At 41.2% G+C, this 13438-nt stretch overlaps 1 protein-coding gene across 3 annotated transcripts in view; it reads right to left on the reverse strand.

Moving 5' to 3' along the window:
* COLEC11 (collectin subfamily member 11) overlaps nucleotides 1-13438 on the reverse strand; it is a 41176-nt gene that overhangs the window by 24911 nt on the left and 2827 nt on the right. For 2 of the 3 annotated variants that reach the window (XM_005153229.3, XM_031052784.2), the window contains exon 1: nucleotides 12327-12502. The exons of the other annotated variant lie outside the window; for it this stretch is intronic. The gene's annotated coding sequence lies outside the window, so the exon portion shown is untranslated. Of the gene's footprint in view, nucleotides 1-12326; nucleotides 12503-13438 lie in introns of those variants that run through there. 3 annotated transcript variants of the gene reach the window in all.

Here is a 13438-nt window from a genome sequence, read left to right on the forward strand (position 1 = left end):
GCTGCAGGATGGGCCAGGCAGCTGGCACCCAGCACTCCTTGAGCTCCCCAGCTTTCCACCACAAGCTGTGAATGGAAAGGTTGGAGATCACTTCAGCCAGCAAACCCCTCATGCTGGAAGACCCTGTTCCACAAGGGCTGGGGCCTTACTGAACACTGTTATTTTGGACCTAGAAGCAACAACACAGATAATCTGCCCAGCTGAATCCAAATGGCTGAGAAATACAGAAGGAAAATGCTGCTCACTGGCATTAATGCTCAGTGAGCCAAAAGCTATGGAGTGGCTGTTATCCTCTGTATAATCCTAAGGGGCTTCTCTTGGATCTGTTTTTATTTCATTATCACTGAGCTGTTTTCACTCATGATTTTTTTAAGCTATACTTCATTCTCAGGGATCTGAGCTGAATTATGTATATTCTGAGTTGAGAACATTCTTGGTACAGGCAGGCACAAAAATCTGCAAAGCCACAGCCATTTGGTGGGTGATTTTCCCAAGTGGGTTTGAGTCAGCACTACAGATGAATCAACAGCTTTCAACAGTTTTCACTCTCCTGACTTTTCCAGTCCTCGTCATCTGCATCCCCACACCTCCCAGAACTATCTGGCAGCCTGTGTATCCTCAAACGCCCCGGCAGGCCCAGAACCTCATCCTAACAGATGCAACACATGCCCACACAATCATGCCAGTGAAATGCCAGGCTGTGACACAGACCTCATGCTATTTTAAACATTTTGAACAGATAAAAGCCCCCCCAAAACCCCAAAAATTAAGTCCCATGGGTAGAAGGGTAATACCACCAGAGCTCAGCACAGACCAGGGATATGTTTCTAGGGAAAGCAGGGAGCCACAGAAGACACAAGCCTCCAGCCTGTACATGCAAGCTGCTTCTCACCCCTTGGCCTGAGAGCTGCACATCATTCCCTGGAGAAGTTGTCTTTTACACTGGAGATGAAACCTGTCACTGGCCTCTTCTTTCCCCATTACAGCCTTGCTGATAATCCTAACCTACAGATGTTTTGTGTAGCTATGATTTTACTTCATCTTATTTGTCCTCCGAGTATCTTTGTGCATTACCTTGGGTAATCAGGAGTTCACTATTTAGCTAGACTATAAAAAAGCAGAAACAATGATAAAGCTGCTTAAACTATGGGTGATTATTTTCATACCATTGCAACACTGTGTAGTTAAATTCTATGTGTTGATTTAAAGGTTAAAGCAATGGGCTTGAAAGATAAATATATATATATATATATAATCCCTAAATGTTAATACCATAGAATTGCAAAGACAAGGATTGTAACTGCCGTGGCTATGAAGTCTCTGTGAAATCTATGGAGCATGAAGTAGCATAAAGCAGAGACATAACACATTTCAGGTCCTGATGATGCTGAAGAACAGCAAGGCTTGCTGCAGAGGACAAAAAGTGAGCTGATGGGAAGCTAACATTATCTGAAAACCCAACTGATAGGAAGTCATTGGTTACCCCCCAAAGTACATTTAATTTTGGCTCAACAGAGCTATTTCCTCAGACGACGTTTGTGAAGTGCAAGGGACTATTAGTTCTGAGTGTACAACGTAGGTGCCCTTGTCATATGTACTAATAGTAGCTCCACTTTTCACCTAGAAGAATATTTTTTTTAAATTGAGACAAATTTCTTCCTGATGTATTTTTGTTGAAGTCAATGAGTTTATGTCAGAATTAACTTACAGTCATCTGTGCTGAAAACATAAAATCAGGGCTTCAGCAAGGGTGAGATGAAAATAGTTCCAGAAGGGGACAAGTATGTTTTCAAAACCTGGAACTAGAGGGCGGTGGGACCCGAGTGTCAAATCTCTCATGATAGCTCTGTATGTTTAGGTAAAGAATAACACTCAAGCAGAATTTTAGATTTGTCTAAAACATCAGTCAGAAATAACTGGAAATGCTAAACAAAATTTCTCCTGCTATGTTTTAACCAAAGCCCTTATAAGAATACAAGATCTTTGCCATAGCCTCATTTTCACCTACAATTTACAGAAATCGTTCATGATTTTAGGTACGGTCCTTAGTCAATCAAATTTTCAGTGTTCTTAACCACCCCAAAATCAAAAAAATACAGGGGTCAGTTCTAAAACCTGGGTCTAAATTGTCTCAGTTCAGCCCCACTCCTACAATGCACCCACATACCACCCTGACTCTACCCCCACACACCTATATGCAGGAACTAAAACACAAAGGATTCAGCAAGAACCAGCGAATGAGGTGGAGAATGCTGCAGGATACATTTCTTTACACGAATAAATAAATGCTATTTACATAAGCATTTGTAATTTTGAAGCTTTAAGGCATCGCTTCTCAGGCCTCCATATCCACAGAGGCTTAGGAATGCCTGCAGAAGTTGACATAGTTGTGCAATGTTGAAGTGCTTAATGCCCGTTCAACCAACTTTTGTTTTCCAACATGTGCTCACCCTCCAAGTACCTAGAAGTTTTTCAGGGAGCCTGACAGTTATTTTCTTGAGGGCACTGGATAGGCTCAGTAGGCAAATGTAACCTGGGGAGGGTGGTCCCAGTCCTGCTGCTACTTTGTTGGAGGTGCAGAGGCAGAAAGGTCTAGGAAGTCCACATCCAAGCACCCCAGACAGGTCAGCAGCAGTTTTGCACAAAGGAAATGGCACTCAAGTATTGATCCAAAAGGTGAGAAGTACTAGCTACGGAACATACTTAACTTAAAAGTATTTGAACCCCAAAGCTCCAGTTCCCCCTGACAGTAATTTCTCCTACTGGATGGACGCAGAAGGTAGACTTAGACTACACTCAGGCATGCCACATTAAAGAATGGAAGGCAAGCAGGGAAGAGGTCTGGTGAAGAAGCCAGCTCAAGACTAGTGGTAGGACATTAGACTAAAAAGGGACAAAATGAGTTTTCTTCCTTCCCTGCTTTCTTATTTAATGGACCACAACTGCCCTATGTATAAACACATGGACAGGTCAGGAATGGCCAGACAGAAGACAAAAAGCTAAGCAAAGCTATTTATGAGGCTAGAGGAAAGCAAGAGAAAAGGCACAGGATGTAGACTGCCACTAGGACAAACACAAAGCAAAAGTGAAAAAACAGAGAGGCCTGACCAGGGGAGAGTGACAAACAGCAGAGGGAAAGACGGCATCATCTCAGAGTGCAAGTGGATATGAGACAGGCTTGGTTTTGGTTGTGCCAGTATCCTAGTCTTCATTGAAAAGAACAAACAAACAGAACAGAGACAGCTTTTGCTCCCCCATTTTCTCTCACAAGCTACGTGACAGCTACATTTAAAGGAGGTTTTAAGAAAGGGAAGCCACTTGACTGATGCCCAGTCCTCCCCAGTGCTGCAAGTATGACACCTCAAAAAGTGAGCCACAAGACAGAACACAGCTAGCATTAGAAGATAGCCTGTTTATTGGGACAACTTTGCCTAGATCCAGATCTCAAGCTAGTAGAAATTATAAGCAAACCTTTGGGTGGGATTTAACCATCCTGTCTTGGGTGCTCAGTCTGAGAAAGTCACCCTGAGAGTCCTGTATAATTAAGTCAGAGAGAGGCACCTTGACATGGGTGTTCATTTCACCTTAAAAAAGGTCAGAATTGACTCTGGATGTACCGAATAATTGCCCAACATGACTAGCTCAGCCTTGTAGGTACATAAAGTTAGGTGAAGGGAGTCCCATCATTGCTAATTAGCTAAACCAATCTATGGGAGGTCTAACAGCAGCCTAGCTCCCCCACTGCAGTCACATGTTACCCTCCCCCTCTCTGGACTGTCACCATCTGATCCCATCATGAGCAAGCACGGGCTGCTACACCAGCAGAAAGCTATTCTTCTTTTTGTAATGTGTTTCAGTTGATTTAGTTCCTTGATTCCTGGTGAGGGAAACATGGCCATCATTCCTGTGATGAATGTTGCCAGTCAAGGAAAAAAAATGCCCTTCCCAGCAGCTGAGATGGCCTTCAGTGTGTTACAAAACTGAGCCTTCACATGCCAGCAGCATACAGAAAACAGAAAGATGTGTAAGTGAAAGAATTAAAGGGACTAAATACACCAGGGAAGAAAGGGGGAGGGGGGGGGAAAGGCACATAATTACAGTGGGAACATTTTAAAAGGCGGAAAGATATGGCAAAACACCAGGCTGCAATGGAAAATAATATCCAGCAAAAGACACAGAGCATTGGAGACAGAAGAACATGAGGCATGCAAGCCACCAAAAGTCATGGACATGATCCAGGAGTGTTATCCTCAAATGACAAGGACATACTTCTCAGAATGATATCCTCAATATAAAAAAACACCATGGTACAAAAGCATGCATGATCAAAATTTTGCATTTGAACTGCGGCACTGTCAATGCAATTTCAACAAAAGGTTATTTTTGTTCTCAGGCTGAGGATCTGCAGAGACCAAATAACACTCTACATGTGATTCTATACTGAAATTTTCGTATCAGCTCACAGGAACCTGGGAAAAGGAGGAAAATAAGTTGTATTAGTGACACAAAGACCAACAATACTTTCCGTAAAATGGCCAAGCCTCACTCTAAGAAAAAAAGTAAGAACATCAGAAGAAAGCCTCACAGGAAACACAACCACATATCTTCACTGGACAAGTGAAGGGTGAGCTTGATAGCAAAAGAGCTATACAATGTTCTTTCACTCTCAGAGCCCTGAAACATCTTTCTAAGCACAGATAAGGGAAAGAAGACAATAGGAATGAGAACCTACCAAAGTGACTCCCCAGATTAAGAGAAATCATATGGCTGGTACATAGAAATAGTTGTAGAAGCAAAACAGTGAAAGAAAACAGGTTTCTGTGGGTCTAATAGGACTTAGCAAAAGCACATGCAAAAATGTATATTCCTGCAGATGACTAGACATAAAGTTAGTTCTCAGATACTGAAGTATTCTTACACTAATATGCTACAGCAGACTTTCACTGATCAGTCTATATCACTGGCAACAGTCACGATCCTATTTTTAAGGTACACCAAATGGAAACCAGGCTGAAAGAACATCTTTCAGGAGCAAAACATTCCCCAGAGCAGTTCTTATATATACCACAACACATGCATTTGAAATCCTTTGCCATGTACAATGCATGATGTACAAATATTTTTTAAAACTGAGAAAGAGTAAAAGTGATTGCATGCAGGTTTGAGTGCTTCTGACAATCTCATTTGGAACAAGAAATGCGAATTCTGAAGGAAACAGAACATGTAGAATACAACCTGCAAACAAGGATGTTTCCCTGAATTTGTATAAACTGAAGGCATTACTTCCCTTATTTGTATACTATCATGCTTCTGCTATCAAAAGATTCTTGAGGATGACAAATCCCTTTGGAAATTTTTAATTAATGTCCTATCTAACCAGCTGCCCCGAGCATAGCAGTTACTCTGGAAGACAAACATCATACTAACAAATACCCTGATCCTGCTTCTTTCCCTTACTTTTTGCTGCAGACGTAACATGGTATGGAATATCTCTTTGGCCAGTTTGAGTCAGCTGTCCTGGCTGTGTTCCCTCCCAAGATGTCCACGCCCAGCCTACTGGTGAGGGGGATACTGGAGAAACAGCCTTGATGTTGTGTGAGCACTATACAGCTATAGCCAAAACACTCAGGTGTTACCAACACCTTTCTAGAAACCAACACAAATCACTGCACTATTAGTGCTGCTACAGGGGAAAGTTAACTCCATCTTGGCCAGACTCAATACATAAGAATCATTTACAAAGCATCTGACAGACCCCAGCACCAAGTGTCAACAGATTGTTTTACATGAAAGGACACACACCTTGTTGCAATTGATACAACTTCCCTCAGCATATCAAGTTGGTGTTGCTCACACAAGCTTGGTATGTACCATCCAGAAACATGCCATCCAGAAACTAAACTCAGGATTTGCAAGACCTGCAATGCCCAGCTGGTCTCTTCAGATGAGAGGGTTTCAATTTGACAGTAAAATTGCCCCAGCATCTATGGAGAGCACTCTTTTTCAACAGTGTACTAAGTTCCCATTATACCTATTGCACTGTGGAAGCAGATGCAGCAGTGAGCATAGTCTGCATAAAAATCAGTGGCCATTTAGAGCACTTCTAGAACATCACCTATTTACCTATCTCCACAAAACTTAACAATATAACACAGCTGCATCCCTATACAACACATAGACATTTTGAGCTTAAATAGTTCTGAAGGCATGATACTCATGACATGAAGATATTTGGAAACTGGCAGAAATTCTCACATTCTACCCAAGAACAACATCTCAAAAACTTCTTTAGAAAAATCAGCTTCCTCCTTGCTATTTCCTCAGCAAAACAAGCAAAGATTATCTATGAATGCTCTGTGAAGAATTACACCCAGGGCTGCCCTTGAAAAGTCAAAAAAAAAATAGTACTGAAGAATCGGTAATTCACCCTTGAAGATTTAAGATTTAGGCTTACGTTCAGAATTATTTAAATGGAGCAGACATAAGGAAACAGCTATGTATGTTGTCTACAGATTTTAAACTAATTTTGAAGTATCTAATCGTAAGTTACTGTTATATATTCATGTATTCATAAGGGGTTTATATAACATTCATAAAAAAAAAGAAAGAAAAGCAGAGAGTGACTACAGTGTTTTTGGCACTTCACAATTACATGAAAGGCAGCTCTGTCATGAAGGTACTAAACAGCAAAGGAAGAAAACCTCCAGTCAAGAGTTTTTTCAGCCGCAGCTCATAACACAGCTCTCATAACATCACCTCACCTCATCTCTGCATCGGCTTTAAACTGCAAGTTCATCTCACGACTAGACAGAAACACTGCAAACACATCTGTTGGTGCAGTTGACAGATCTATCACCCTGGAATTTCCTCAGCACACATAAGCAGTGCCTCTCTTGCTCTGCCACATGTTCTCAATATCTGTTTCCTTAGCATGTCTTGCACTCCACTAACCACTCAGCCATCAGAGACCTGTTTTCTCATGACACCATTCTGATGGGAGAGCTCATTGAGAAACGCTTTTCCTATGTAATAAGACTCTTTTTCTATTTCCTGTTAGCCTTTCATTACATCCTTGCCTGATATTTATATTTGATTGGCCATGATTACTGTGCCATCTAACCTTGCCAACAACTTCTCATACTATTATTTTTAAAGCTCTTTAATTACCCCAAATTAGATCTCTTATAAATCCTTCTCTGATGATAATAAAATTCTAGTTATATTAAATAATGTCCTCACAAAGACTTCCATGCTTTCTTGTCTCTCCTGAACTCCAATATAATCAACAGCCTTTGCTGTACAAGAATCACTTAAAGAAGTGCTTGTGAAGCCTTTTTAAATGGATACAAGTTATTTTGGTGTCTTCTTCAGTGAAGATGAATGATTTTTGAACCCTTTAGCCTCCGTGCAGTACATTTGTTAACCAGTCAAACCATTTCACGTAAGCTTCATTGTCCAGCCCTCACAGCACAGAAACCAGCAAACTGCCCCAGCATGCAGCCCAGCTGGAGATCAAATCAACCCCATGATCTGTGGTCTCCTGGAAGCCCACACACTCTTTCTAAGGAGCCCATTAAAGATGAATAAATGCATGCCTATTATAAGCAAGGTTCAATACCTGCTGAAATCATCAGCACCATCACAGGTGAATCTGAAGGGTTCCACAACTAAGCCTGAAAATCACTCAAATTTAACTGAAAATCTTAAGAGTGCTATCCAGAGGATTTCTTGTTACTATTTATGCTTATTCCACAGTTAGCTAATCATACTAAGAGGAGCAAAAGAAAAATTATCACAAAGTGAGCAATGCTTAGTGCCAAAGACTGACACCAGGAACGTGAGCACAGCTATGGACACAGCTTCATTCTTCAAAATCCCACTCAAAAAACAGCAAGAACTGAAGAAATTTCTCTTTCCATTCTCCATCCTTTTCCATTCTTCACCCCTAATTCTCCAGGTGAGAGTTGTTTAAGTCACAATTGGCAGTAGTAGCACTGGATCTTTATCTATGGCCTGTTCCCAAGTCATTAGAATCATAGAACAGTTAGGGTTGGAAAGGACCTTAAGATCATCTAGTTCCAACCCCCCTGCCATGAGCAGGGACACCTCACACTAAACCGTATCACGCAAGGCTTCATCCAACCTGGCCTTGAACACTGCCAGGGATGGAGCATTCACAACCTCCCTGGGCAACCCATTCCAGTGTCTCACCACCCTAACAGGAAAGAATTTCTTGCTTATATCCAATCTAAACTTCCCTTGTTTAAGTTTGAACCCGTTACCCCTTGTCCTATCACTACAGTCCCTAATGAAGAGTCCCTCACCAGCATCTCTATAGGCCCCCTTTAAATACTGGAAGGCTGCTATGAGGTCCCCATGCAGCCTTCTCTTCTCCAGGTTGAACAGCAGCAACTTGCTCAGCCTGTCTTCATATGGGAGGTGCTCCAGACCCCTGATCATCCTCGTGGCCCTCCTCTGGCCTTGTTCTAACAGTACCATGTCCTTTTTATGTTGAGGGCACCAGAACTGCACACAATACCCCAAGTGAGGTCTCAGGAGAGCAGAGTAGAGGGGTAGGATCATGTCCTTCACCCTGCTGGTCATGCTCCTTTTGATGCAGCCCAGGATATGGTTGGCTTTCTGGGCTGCAAGCACACACTGAAGCCAGCTCATGTTCATTTTCTCATTGACTAACACCCCCAAGTCCTCCTCTGCAGGGCTGCACTGAATTTCCTTTTTGCCCAACCTGTAGCTGTGCCTGGGATTGCTCCAAATAAAGCATCCAAAACCATCTCCCAACAATTCAGCAACCTTAAAGCAGAAGGTGACTATAGTTTTAGCAGAAAACTTACTTGAGTGTCTAAGCTTTTCTTACTTCACAGACCAGGGATGGCCAACATATTGCCTGAAGGGGGCAATAAGACACTATTCTTCCACATAAGTCATTTATGCCCATCAAGGAAACATATCCAAACTCCTTCAGTATTCACTAAGCACACTGTAAGCAGAAAAGTTAATAGAAAACACTGCCATTTCCAAGGAACATACTTCCCTTGACTGTTCTGACTTTTCTAAAATCAAAGCAGTATCAACATCAGAAACTGTCTTGGGAGCTGTGGACACAATCTGAGATGTTCAGTGGTCCCACTTCCAAATTACCATGTCAGTTGGAACAAGGACAGCTTGCCAGCAGATAGGAAGTGGGGTTTGAAGCAGTGCAATGAGCTATATGCAGAGCTCCTGCTTTTCAGGAAAGTGCTCCCAGCCAGTACATTACACGACAGCTGGGTAGCAGCAGTTTTCATTTTTCAACAAGAATGGTAGAAACCTGTTTTCTCAGAGCCAGTTTTCTAAGTCTCCATGCCTGTAGGATAACTGGGCACAAACATCCAAGCTGAGGTTACAGCTTCTGGAACACAAGTTCCTGCAGGTACTTGGCAATAAAGTTGGTGAATTTTTCCACTCCCACATCCAGCAGAAGGAATCCTGGGGCATCTCCCTCACGAGCATTTTCCAGATAGCTGCTGTGGCCACCACACACTGCTGGCTGTGGCAAGTCATTTTCTTCAGCACTTTGTTCTCCTCTATTCCCTCCATACAGCACGCAGACACTGCTGATACTTGGTCTGGAGTCAGGTATCTAACTTGCAGAACTGTGACACTGTATTAATGTGTTTTATTGTTGGACTAGGTGACCTTTAAAAGTTCCTTCTAAGCCAAGTCATTCTATGATTCAGTATAGAAGGAAAACAATATAAACCCTAAAACTTCTCACCATCCATCTTATTGCCCTGATCTGGCCTCTGGGACACCCTATAGACTTAACCAATCTTCTGATGCAGTTTTGAGGAAGTAACATCTGAACAGTCACAGAAGCTAAGGATCCTTGTATGCTAATAAATAAGACTGGTCCAGTGATGAAGAACTTGAGCAGACCAACTTCCATTCTCTTTTCGACTTAATCATCCAGGAATAGATTTTTCTGATGAGGCATTTAGATGGGCAAGATGAAAACGTGATGGATTTTCAAAACCACTTCCTTCTAAAGCTTGAGGCTCTTACCGGGTCATTTTCCTCTTGAATTAAGAGTCTGCCTAACTCTTAATATCCAGCCATACCCCCCTGCAGCTTTCAATTCCAAATACAAAAAAGGAGTACTTTCAGCAAAAAAAAAAAAAGTTAGCAGAAGCACTAAGAAAGCATTAGAAACATTTTTAAATGTTCTCTCCTTTGTATAGGTGTTTCCATGGCTAAAAACCGTCAAAAGGCTTTAAGTCTTCTAATGACATACTAAATCTTCTTGAAGGATCCTACCCTCCAGACCCCCAAACAGGAGTGTCTGTAGCTCATGTGCAAAACAGAAGGAGGTGCTCAGATTTTAAGCTGCCAGCTAGTTATCAACCAGTAATCCAAGAGGCTTTGCCTACAGCTGATGCCTTACAAGCACAGTAATTCTTCTTTCACTAGACTACTTTTCCCAAAATACATCCTAATGCTCCCCTTACCAAGGGAAATGAAAATAGCAAGATCCTGACCACACGGCCTTATGGGAAAAGGGGTTAAGCTGTGAAGTTCTGCCAGTAGTGAAATGCAATGCAAAGCACAAACTACACTTCCCAGGAGACACCATGAGAGTATTTTTGGCTAAACTCTTTTGGTTTTCAGCCAAAATACTTGGACAAAAGAACTGAACTACCCTGGCAAACTGACACTTTTCTTTAAAAAGCTACTCCACCAAAAGCCTTCCCACTTCGAAAAGATTGTGGTTCAAGAGTTTTTGGACAGCCCTGAAGATGACTAAATAAGAGCTATAGAAACAGTGCAAAATCACTCAAAGTAATCAGAGAAAACAGCATTCAACATAATGTACAATCTATAAATTATACAGTAGATTTCTGCTGCTTCCACAGTGCAATTCTCTGCAGACGCTAGGATTATGCCATATTTAAAATGCTGTTTTAACTATGAATTTAAGTTAGATATTTTATTTTATTAACTTAAGAAATATTTTTATTTTTAACAGATACATCTAAATTTTCTGAATGACAGCTCAAACATTGTTAAAGGAATACTCAACTTGGAAGTATTACTTCTTGCACATACATCTCCATACCTTATTTATGTGGCATCAGTAGCATAATAAAATTTTAGGGATACGTTTAATGAGTTGTCATAGGCTAAAAGATCCCAAAATCATTGTTATAAGTGAGACCCTTGTATCAATGGGTTTTTTATATTCTTTGATCACTATAATGCCTTCAACAATTATGATCATGCAATCACACAGATATGAAACACAAATTATCTCCACTACAGAGAGAGAAGTATAGGGCAATAGGTTCTGCATTTGCTGTATTTTTAAAATCTTACAGCACCTAAGGATCAAAGTCGGTAGTATTTCCAGTCCAGAGGCTCCTGCAGTTTCACTGTACAGCAAGGGAAGGTGGGTATTTCAGTTCTCCACAGTGATTTGACTTTTCCTAGGAAACAATCCCCCTCCTAAGTTTCACCGTCTATATCAAACATATATGTATGTATGCAAAGAGGTCAGAATGGAAACTCACAAGTCTTTTCATACCTCATGACTGAAAAGCAGGCATGTGGCCTTCTGGTTACTAGAGAACAGCTTACACTCATACTCCAACGCATTTAGACCAAGATTTTAGATCCTTACGCATCCTTAAATTTCTTTAGGCATTCCTGCATACTACTACTTCCAACTTGATTTAGTTTTCACTGAGTTATCCAGTGGTGTATTTCCAGCCCTTACTAGATCTTCTGTCATCTGTTTCACTTCTGCAATATCAGTCTTAACTCTCTGCTTTGCAGCTGTATTAAAAGCTCAATTCTAAAGGAGAGAACAGCCAGACACTTAAGAATAGAAGTAGCAGGATAAAGCATTTAGCGTTTAAACAACTGAACTGTTATTATCTGTTATTGGGACTTGCAATCCATTAATGAACGGGATTAATAATTATGAACTGAATAATAAATAATGAACTGCAATAAGTTTCAGCTGAAGGGAAAGTTAAAATTCATATATTGTTTTGTCCTTTCCTGCACAAAGGAAAGCAAGCTCTTCCAATGGCATTTATACATTTTAAATACAAACCCTCCACTAGACAGGAATTCAGTGATCATGGGTGCTTCCCAACTGAAAGGTCCAATGTTACCCATAGAATCGAGAGAGCTCTTATTTTCCCTACCTTCCCCTACTGTTTGGTGAACATCAATCATATTCTGCTACTTACAAGGCAGCCCCCTAACAAACACCCAGGCTTTTTCCTCTATGTGTTTCTACAGAGTGAAAGTAAAAAGTTTCTTACCTTATGGTTCCTGAGAAAACGGGAACTGCAGAACGCTTTGTGCCTGCAGGGACACTGCACAGATGAACCTCATTGCTGCTGTTTACAGAAGTCTGACAGTTTTTAATTTGAAAAGAGGTTGTCTTTTGCTTTTCGACAGTTCAACAAATCAGACAAAACAGTTGCAAGTGTTATCTGTAAACAGCTTCCTGTTTGAAATAGATCAGCTGTCCTGCAGGACAATAATTAGGAAAGAAGTGTGGGAAAGCTGAAGAGGTCCATGATGTAAGCCTTTTATTTTGGGAATGTACTTTTTTGGGAATGCACTCTTACTCTCCCCTCCTCCTCTCTAGCAGAGAACCCCTTTTAACCATTTCCATCTATTCAGCTCTAAGCCATGCACACACACTGACTGCTCCAGCACAGCACTTTCTTTACTTTACTTCAGTGGATATAAAAACACATGAAATGTGGCACCAAACATGAACATCTTATGCAGATAATTAACACACTCTCCCCTTCTCTCCATTCTTGCAATTGGCTGTAGCATTCCTGAGTAAAACACAGAACTATCTGAGAGCCAAGTCTCAAAACTCCACAGTAACATAAACACTAAATTATCCACATGGCAGACTGCTTCATAAAATTTTGGGGCTTGGCTTTTTTTGTTTGGTTGGTTTTTCCAACAACTTGCAATATCACCTTTTCTGTCAACAGGAAGGGAAAAAAGAGGAGACAGAAATCGTTCACTAGCTCCCAGACGGTTGTACAGTTGTGGTTTTCATCTTAAATAGCTAGACTAGTTTGAACCCTGAGTACACAGTACTCCACATACATTAGGGCAGGAAAAGAACGATGCCACCTAATGGTGAGAAGTAGAATACTGAGAACAACTCCTGTTATAGCAGTTTATACTGCAACAGGTATTACTGGCTTCACTCTCAACTTCCAGGGCAAATATACAGCACCCACTTATGACTACACCAATTAATACACTAATGAAACAGCTGCTATACTTGCAAGGCTGTAACTCTGATAAGCTGCTTCTACACAAAAGGCTTGTAAATCACCCATCCCCCCACCCCTGCTCATATCACTGTTCCTCCTTCCAGTTTCCTCAGCTAAGGTTTGAG

Source organism: Melopsittacus undulatus, chromosome 3 (genome assembly GCF_012275295.1).
Source record: "Melopsittacus undulatus isolate bMelUnd1 chromosome 3, bMelUnd1.mat.Z, whole genome shotgun sequence".
NCBI lineage: Eukaryota > Metazoa > Chordata > Aves > Psittaciformes > Psittaculidae > Melopsittacus > Melopsittacus undulatus.